Source organism: Penaeus chinensis, chromosome 2, assembly GCF_019202785.1.
Source record: "Penaeus chinensis breed Huanghai No. 1 chromosome 2, ASM1920278v2, whole genome shotgun sequence".
In the NCBI taxonomy this organism is placed as follows: domain Eukaryota; kingdom Metazoa; phylum Arthropoda; class Malacostraca; order Decapoda; family Penaeidae; genus Penaeus; species Penaeus chinensis.
This window is the reverse complement of record NC_061820.1, coordinates 15,135,027-15,145,026: the sequence shown is the minus strand read 5'-3', so window position 1 is coordinate 15,145,026 and position 10,000 is coordinate 15,135,027. Positions and strand designations below refer to the sequence as shown.

General features: G+C 43.4%; 1 long non-coding RNA gene across 1 annotated transcript in view; it reads right to left on the bottom strand.

Moving 5' to 3' along the window:
* The window catches only part of LOC125031251, a 17,551-nt gene extending 9,669 nt beyond the window's left edge, over positions 1 to 7,882 (bottom strand). Inside the window, exons 1-2 of the long non-coding RNA XR_007115462.1 lie at positions 6,833 to 7,882; positions 4,324 to 4,377 (exon numbers count right to left, since the gene is read on the bottom strand). This is a non-coding gene — a long non-coding RNA (uncharacterized LOC125031251). The remainder of the gene's footprint in view (positions 1 to 4,323; positions 4,378 to 6,832) is intronic.
* Positions 7,883 to 10,000: the final 2,118 nt, after the last annotated feature.

Sequence of the window (10,000 nt, the reverse complement as noted above, 5' to 3'; positions counted from 1 at the left end):
ATGTCTTAATTTGGGGGAAGAAGGAAGAAAGAACGAGTTTTTTTTTACCGAAAATAAGTTTGATTGCGGGGGGAAAAAGTGCGAAAGTGTTTTTTTTTTTTTTTCGAAAATAACACTGATTGGAAAAAGAACGAATGATTTTTTTTCGAAAATGATTCTGATTAATGGGGGGAATGGGGGAGGGGGAAATTAATGTTTAGTTGGTGATGATTGTGGGTGAAGCATGTATTTTTTCCTCCAAGGAAGCTGTGATAACATTTACACAACTGGTTTCTTCTGACTGATGATAACGCCAATAATTAAAAAGTTATTGAGAATATGCTACTAATATCTTCAACCTCCAAGAGACTGCAATTACTCCTCAAGTAAAGTCCGAAAAAAAACCCTTTAAAACGAAAACATCGATAAAAAAACAAGCTGGACCTTAATATCTTATGCAGTTTTGATAACAGATCGTTAAACAAAACTAATTTGATATGCAGGTGATGAAAACAGCTGGAGAGATATAGTATCGGTGATTCTCAAGAACAAGAAATGTCCGTAGCACAAATCATATCATGGGCACTCAAAGATAAGATCGACATGAATTTCTGTGGTAAAATTAACCAAGTCCCACTTTAATACATGCATAAGTACATACAAACATGACTCCTGACCTACGCACATACATAAACACACACGTATACATATACTTACATGTGTGTATATGTATGTATGCGTACAGCAAGTCATTGTAGCATTGTGGTATCACCTTAAACTTTCACGGGAATTATCGGTAGCCTCTTAATCCTGTTTACAGACAGGAGAGCAGACGAAAACAAAAGAATATAAAACAGGCAATTTACACCTCGATGCTACTTATATAAACCAGTATCGTATATTCATAAAATCTGTTTCTTTCGCTATCTTTACGTAACATCTTCCGACATCGAAGATAAAGCGTATAATACTATCGAAAAAAGACGGACAAAACCACAGCAATAAACTTCCTTTCTCCTTTCCCCTCGTAGGCCTAACGGCGGCCCGGTAGCGCCGAGATGTTACCAGCTACGACATAACAATAGTAATAACTCTTATCGTTGGCATCGTTGGACTTAAGGCTTGAGATTATAGTACGACTGCCGTGACGCAGCGCCTGATAAGCCATCGATAAGGACGGCAACGGAGAGTAAATCTTCATAGAAGAAAAAGTCTCGTTGCGGATAGAGAAATTTGTAGGACAGGTCATTGGGATTTGTGAGACTAAAGTAAAGTATGAAGTATACGAATTCCTTAATCTGTCTAGGATATATATATATATATATATATATATATATATATATATATATACTTATAATGTATATTTTATCCAGGGCACACACACGCGCGCGCCTAAACAAACATACATACACAACACACACGCACATGCACACACACACACACACACACACACACACACACACACACACACACACACACACACACACAAATAATAGAATGCATTAAAATCAGTCAGCAAGGACTTGAACTAAAGCCACAGCCCGCGACGCTCTCCCACTCCTTCCCGAGCCAACTCCTCTGTTCGTAACCACACGACTAATTACCACTCTAAGAAATAATTAGTGATTGACAAGGGATTAAATTATCAGTTTCTAATTAATTGTTTTTTCATTGGGAATTAACCGATAGGTCGATGATAGCTAATCATGACTAGATAAGAGTTGCGTGTAATGGATAATTGGAGTCCATTGCATCGTAAAGTAGGTAATTGTTATCAATATCGGTAATCAGAACCGAAATTAACGTCTGCCTTTTGTGTGTTTACTACTGAGCCTTGACCCACATGCATTTCTAAATAACGTGTATGAGTCTGTAGAAGCAATTGTAGCAGTTATGTTGTACGTCTCCATTGCAGTGAGGGGTCAGCTTGCTCTCTTTCGCTCTCTCTCTCTCTCTCTCTCTCTCTCTCTCTCTCTCTCTCCCTCCCTCTATCTTTCTGAGAGAGAGAGAGAGAGAGCGAGAGAGAGAGAGAGAGAGAGAGAGAGAGAGAGAGAGAGAGAGAGAGAGAGAGAGAGAGAGAGAGAGAGAGAGAGAGAGAGAGAGAGAGAGAGAGGAGAGAGAGAGAGAGAGAGAGAGAGAGAGAGAGAGAGAGAGAGAGAGAGAGAGAGAGAGAGAGAGAGAGAGAGAGAGAGAGAGAGAGAGAGAGAGAGAGAGAGAGAGAGAGAGAGAGAGAAAGAGAGAGAGAGAGAGAGAGAGAGAGAGAGAGAGAGAGAGAGAGAGAGAGAGAGAGAGAGAGAGAGAGAGAGAGAGAGAGAGAGAGAGAGAGAGAGAGAAGCGAGAGAGAGAGAGAAGCGAGAGAGAGAGAGAGAAGCGAGAGAGAGAGAGAAGCGAGAGAGAGAGAGAAGCGAGAGAGAGAGAAAAGGAAAGAGATAAAGAAAAGGAGAGAGAACGACAGAAGCGAGCGAAAAAAAGAGAAAATGAAGAAGAGGGAGAAAGCAAGAGAGCAAGAAAGAAAGGGAGATATTAAGAGGGGGAGAGAAAGAAAGCGAGAGAACGAGAAAGAAAAAGAAAGAGAGGATGAGAGAGGAAGCGAGAGAGCGAGGAAGAAAGCGAGAAGGAAAAAGTGAGAGAGAAAGAGAGAAAGAGAGAGGGCGAGAGCGAGCGCGGGGCAGAGCGGGGCGCCCCAGGAGAACTGGTACCCAGATATAGTCATAGCAGGCCATCACGCCCTCAGCAGGGGACACGGACGCTGTACCACCACTCGAGGAGCTGACTTTAGCCTGTCACTCAACTCACATTATAATGCTGTTCCTAATGACACTCTCGAAAGTAACGCGGCTAATAATCCTGTCATAAGAATCATTGCTATTACTATTACTTCTTGTGGTAAACGAACAACAGGTACATCTGCCAATAGTACTACTTGGTCAATTTACATAATACGGGTTTTATGGACGATAATACTAGCCTTTCGAAATGTATAGCAACATATACGACTGCAAATAACTGATCTGAAGTGTTAATCGAATTAAATGTAACACTGTTATAATATATATATATATTTGTTTACTGTTTCTCTTCAATGCGTCACTTTTATATTTTTTATGTTCTTTTACTCTGTACATATATATTTAATCTAAAATTCGCCAAAGAACTGATTTAAGAAACTCATTTGTCTTTTGTTTATGGATGATCTACAGGAGGTGGTTCCTTTGTTAACAAAATATCCAAACGCGTAGTTTCTTGCATGATTACGCGCGAGTGTAGCCATGACTCAGCAATTCGGACGCACGACAGCAAATTGGGAATCCTCTTCCAAGTTCTTTCATGCACGGAAAATCGGACGAGTTACAAGAAAAACATGTAAACGCACCCCCTCCCCCCCTCCCAAAAGAAAAAAGGAAGAAAAAAACCCGCAACATTTACCTTGACATCACGGCTATCAATAAACGGAGAGTAACAAATTGCCCGCATAAAGCATCGCCAAGTGGGTTCCCGAGAGAGCCACCCTGACGTCTCTGCGTATCTTGTAATCCAAGGAATAAGTACTCTTAATAACCCACTATGAGAGGGAGGAAACCGAGAATGAGGGTAGGAGAGAGGGAGGAGGAGAGGGAGAGAGGGAGGGAGAAGGAAAGGAAGGAGGAAAGGGAGAAGGAGAAGGGGGAGAGAGGAAGAAAGGGAGAAGGAGAAAGAGAGGGAAGAGAGAGAGAGAGAGAGAGAGAGAGAGAGAGAGAGAGAGAGAGAGAGAGAGAGTGAAAGACAGAGAAAAAGAAAAAGAGAAAAAGAGAGAAAAGAGAGAGAGAGAGAGAGAGAGAGAGAGAGAGAGAGAGAGAGAGAGAGAGAGAGAGAGAGAGAGAGAGAGAGAGAGAGAGAGAAGAGAGAGAGAAGAGAGAGAGAAAGAGAAAGGAGAGAGAGAGAGAGAGAGAGAGAGAGAGAGAGAGAGAGAGAGGAGAGAGAGAGAGAAGAGAGAGAGAAGAGAGAGAGAAAGAGAAAGGAGAGAGAGAAAGAGAAGAGAGAGAGAGAGAGAGAGAGAGAGAGAGAGAGAGAGAGAGAGAGAGAGAGAGAGAGAGAGAGAGAGAGAGAGAGAGAGAGAGAAGAGAGAGAGAAAGAGAAAGGAGAGAGAGAAAGAGAAGAGAGAGAGAGAGAGAGAGAGAGAGAGAGAGAGAGAGAGAGAGAGAGAGAGAGAGAGAGAGAGAGAGAGGGGAGAGAGAGAGAAAGAGAAAGAGAGAAAAAAAGACCCTCAAGCGTAGAAGAAAAGACGGGACAGTGCAAAAAGAAAGGCCTTAATAGAGAGAAACACCAGAGTAGCATCGAAGCGAAGACGAAGACCAAATTACTCACTGTGGGCCCCCTGTCTTGAGTCGACCGCCTCGCACAACCTTCCCACGCCACTCCCTGGAAGAAAAGACATGATTATCAGTAACGTCTTTCCTTGGACGTCAGTGGATATTTATGGAAGTACACCCTTCAAGCGATTATTTATATTTTATGTGCTTTAATCGAAAAAGGAAATACAAATAGTCATTCAGATTTCCAAGGCATTATATGTAGACAGTCCGGATATATTTAACATTTAGTACTGTACATCATTGTATAAAATGGCATTGCGCATTGGGTAAAGTGTAAAAATATAAATGTTTTATAATATAGATAATAATTTTATGATATAAAAATATGGAGATTATTATTGTATCCAGCATCATGTAATACAGTGAATTGCATTAGAATTTTGGGTATATGGATATACAGAAAAGAGATAAGTAGAGAGAGAGAGAGAGAGAGAGAGAGAGAGAGAGAGAGAGAGAGAGAGAGAGAGAGAGAGAGAGAGAGAGAGAGAGAGAGAGAGAGAGAGAGAGAGAGCGAGAGAGAGAGAGAGAGAGAGAGCAGGAAAGCCCTAGGGTTGCAGGTGCCACTCCAGAGACAATAACAAACGCTGTCCCTCGGTGCCTTTGGGGTCTCCTGGGCCCTACGAGTGCAATGATGTCGGCACTACATTGCACGTTGAAAAAACAGACATGCTTAATGATGCGTTAAGATCATTAAACGTTGCTACATCTTCCTCTGCCTCACGCAACGACTTGGTAGTACAAATACGCTAGTAATATAAACGAAAATGGGAGGGAATGTATGGAGATTAGGACACGGGAAAACAAGGATAAACTCCATGACAGAGCTGTTTGGAGGTCATGACATTAAGGAGGAACTAGCAAGTATCGACGGGGGAGAGGGGAGGGGGAGGGAAGGAGGGGAGGAAGGAGGGGAGGGGAGGGGCCCAGGGGTCAGTCGGGAACGCAACAGACCGTGTCAAGACATCCTCTAACGTGTCATTTTGTTTCTTTGAAGGATACACTTCCTGTTTCCTTATAATTCAGTTATCGAAGGACCTTATCTTTAGGTATTGAAATACATAATGAAGTGCCGCATATACTTTAGGATTAGTATGAAATATTAGTTTATTTTCACGTCCAAGGGCACTTTTATTCACCCTTCTCGGCTGACTACTTCGATTCACTCCCGAGACGTGACCAAAACAAGCCGTAAATCCCGGCGGCGTCGCGACGTTGGCCCCCAGGTACGGGGTGAGGGGGGAGAGGGGAAGGACGGGCATAGGAGGGGGCAGGGGCGGGGTCACGTCACTCTTGACCTTGAGTGACCACGCTTGGCTGCACACCACTACACAACACAACTTCCGCGCAGGACATCGCAGTCACTCCTCCCGCGCCCACGCTTCCTCGTCCCTGCGCCCTGAAGGAGCGGAGGGCGGCCCTTGCCCGGGGGGGGGGGGGTGTAAGGGCAAGGTCTAGCTTTGGGTAAGGGAATCGGGCGACAAGTCGGAGTGACATAAATTAATATTAATAAGAGTCAACTGAATTTTGAACATTGAATAAAGTATTTGCCCTTTAAAATTCATGTTCATCCAGGATTTTACACACACACATGTATATATATATATATATATATATATATATATATATATATATATATATATATATATGCATGCATATATATATCTGTATATATATATATCCATATATATATCTGTATATATTTATATATATATAAATATGCATATATATATATATATATATATATATATATATATATATACACGCATAAATATCTGTATATATATATACATATATATATATATATATATATATATATATATATATATATATCTATGCATATATGTATATATATATATATGTTTATATATATGCATATATGTATACGTATATATATATATATATATATATATATATATATATGCATATATATATATATATATATATATATATATATATATGTTTATACACACACATATATATATATATGTATATATATATATATGTTTATACACACACATATATATATGTATATATATATATGTATATATGAAAGTATATATATGTATATATGAAAGTATATATATGTATGTATATATGTATGTATATATAAATGTAAGTATATATATGTATATATATATGTATGTATATATGTATGTATATATGTAAGTATATATATGTATATATATATGTATATATATATATATGTATGTATATATGTATGTATGTATATATATATGTATATATGTATATATATATATATATATATATATATATATATATATATATATATATATATATACACACACACGCTTATGGAGTTATCAGACCGAACATGCATTCTAGTACACCACGCTACACTGTTGCTGAAATGACAAACAAGTCCACGACTCGTCCGTTCAAATTTCTCTTATAATCAGCTGACATACAAACACACAGGTGGGCTTCAACTCACAAAAACAAGCTGCGCATTCAGAACTGTAACCAAGTCTTCGGGCACTTACTTGGAATAAACTTATATCTCCACTGTAGTCAAGGTGATACAACAAGCTTCCGCTGGGTTTGATGCTTATGTAAATGCACTTAATGTTGTGGTTCTTATTTCACAACGTCAACTGACAGGTCACTGGAGAACAACTCACATCCTCACACAATAATGAAAGAACACGAGTCCGGACAGTAAACTCCCTCCAACGTTTCAGTATAAATAAACAGCACGAACACCAGGACGGGTGAACATAAACAAGCACAACGCACAATCGCCGCCAAGTCTAACACACAGTCAAGCGGTCACAACACGCGTAGGAGGTGCCCCGAGATCAGAAGCTCCGCTCCTCGTGGCACTCGGCAGGGGTGTGAGGACCAGTCTGATAGCACGGGAGCCGCGAACCCCTTGCTGGGCACGTGCGAGACCGGGTACAGCCTGGGGGGTGGGGAGGGGGAGCGAGGGTAAGTCGGGTCTTGTAATTACTCAAGGGGGACGAGGGAGTCAGGGCCGTGCGCTTGACCATTATTTTACTGGGAATTGCTCGGCTGGATTTCCTCGTTAATATCATTTCATTTTGTCAGCGGTCATATATGTCTAGTTTATACTGGGCAATGTTTACCTGTTTACCACAGGCACTAAATGTACATATTTAGCTCTTTCCTGATAAATTGTTGTTCCATGTGTTGATTAAATCATGCATGACGAAGCTCCAAGAAAGAGAGGCAAGGGACGGCACATCTGGGGTGTATAGTGTTCCCTCCCCGAATTTGAGTTTTCATGTACATTTTACCACAAACGCCACAAACTGTCTCATTTTTCTTATTAACCAGCTTGGATTCATATGGGTTTCTTCACTACAAACTCTCCTTTGGATATTTTTTTTTCTCTCTTGATCCTCTTTATTATTCTTAGCCGATGGTTACTACAATAGATGTAGTAACCATAATAATAAAAAAAAACATTTACTCACTACAGCTATCTTCCACTCCACCAAAAGGGGCGCTGGCCGATCTAGAATAGGGCGGATCCAGGAAACAAGTTAAGGGCGTATCTCAAGTTTGTGAGCGAGGGTGGATGGCTAGGAAAGGGGAGGGGGAGGAGGGAGAGGGAAGAGGGCGGGTGGAGGAGGAGGGAAGGCGGAGGGTGGAGGGAGAACGAGGGGGGAGAGAAGGGGGAGAGGGAAAAGGGAGGTGGAGGGGAGGAGGGAGAAGGCAGGGGGAGGGGGCGAGGGTGGAGGGAGAGGAAAGGGGGTGAGGGTGGAGGGAGGGGAAGGGGTGTTTAGGGGGCGCGTAGTTCATGCCTCTTTTGGGGTGACGGAGGAGGACGGAGAGGAGGGGAGGTAGAGGGTGCAGGACGAGTAATTGAAGGTGGAGGATGAGGAGCGGCGGGAAAGGAAGGAAGTGGAGGAAAATAAGTGGAAGAGGTGCAGGAAAAGAGGGAGGGGAGGCAAAGAGGCGGGGTAGAAAAGATATGCAGATATAGAGGGTGGAGGAGGAGAAGGAGGAGTTTAGGGGGAAGGACGAGGAGGAGGGGGGGTATGGAGGAGGAGTAGGAGGAAGAAGAGGAGGAGGGAGAGAAGTAGGAGGAGGAGGAGGAGGAGGAGGAGGAGGAGGAGGAAGAGGAAGAAGAAGAAAAAAGGGAGGTATAAGAGTAGGGAGAGTTCATATTTGGAGGAACAGAAGATGGAAGACAAGGATGGGACGGAGGAGGTAGAGGAAGGAGACTTGGGTAAATGATGTTCGGCGACAACAGAGGACGAGAGAAGCAGATGGAGGGAGATCGTAGAAGGTAAGGATGCAAATGGTGGAGGTTAATGACGAGGAAGCAGAGTGGGTGTGAGTGGAGACGGACTCGAAGGGGGGGGGGGGGAGATAACGAGGGAAGGTCAGGAGGAAGGAGGAGGAGGGAGGAAAGACAAGAGGAAGGCCAAGTCGAGGATGGGAACCGCATGGGCATGGAACAGTTGGCTACATTTTCTTTGCACAAGTAACCGTGAAAAAATGTAAAGTATGTCGTGTTTAGATTCGGTGTCCGGTTTAGTGTCATCTGATGATCTTGTCCCGTCAACACAATACTTTACAATAAGTTATGGCAATACTAGAAATAAAGAGACTATATGAGGTTGGTAAAACACTCAAAACATTTAGCTTCCTCTCATAAACAATCTCAGCGTGAAGGACCCCCCCGGCCAGAGGCACAAGCACCTACGGGAAATTCACAAGGACACGGCTGCTCTGCTGATAAGGCGACGCTCTTCGGGGCAACGGGAGTCTCAGGGGCATGGAGGGTGAGTTTCAAGAGCATCGAGTGTCTTCAAGAGAAGGGACGGGGTCTGAAGAGGGAAATTCTGACTTATCTTGTTCTCGTCCTCTCCGCCATCTGCTTGTCTCTGTCTGCCTATTCTCTCCCTCCCTCCTTCCTTTCTGCCTCTCTCTCCCTCTTATCCCCTTTTCCCCTCTATCTTATTTCCCCTCCCCCCCTCTCTCCGTCCCAACTCTCCTATACTGACCCTTTTTCCTTCCTCTATCGCTTCCCTTCCCATCTCCTTGTTACTGCCCCCCCCCCCTTTGTTCCCTCCTTGCCTCCTGCAACAAGACAAAACCAGCGCCCCCCCCCCCCACCGCCTCCACCGGCGCTCCCCTACAACGCTGCACCAGCTGCCCCCTGCATCTCCGGCGCGCGTCGGAGATCGTATCGTTTTTATGAAGCAAGGGCGGAGTGTCGGGCCTCTAGGCAACCGTGTGATGTCGCCTAATCATTCTTAACGAGTCGCGCCCTACAAGGGAGAGCGGGACAGGGTGAGGGACCGGCGCAGTCATCGAGAGGGGCTGGACCTCGCAGTGTCGTCACGGGACGCTGCGTTTTGTTGTCCCGGCGCACTCCGTGGGCGTGTCTGACGCGCCTCTCTGCGCTGATGTAGTGTGGGCGTTGTGGGAAGGTGCAGGAGAGACCCTGGGAAGGTGCTTGCTCTTGGGTGTGCTGCTGCAAGGCGAAATCGCCTCTGCAAGTGCACTAACATCTTGCGTATCTAATGTACTACCGACTGCAACCATGTTATCAGTTTCCTAAAGACTGTCATGAAACTAGTTTATTACTAATTAATGTTGTTGATGTACATTTATGTTTTAAAAAGACAAAGCAAATAAATATCAAACATAAACAATGCTAAATCTTCTCGTGGTTT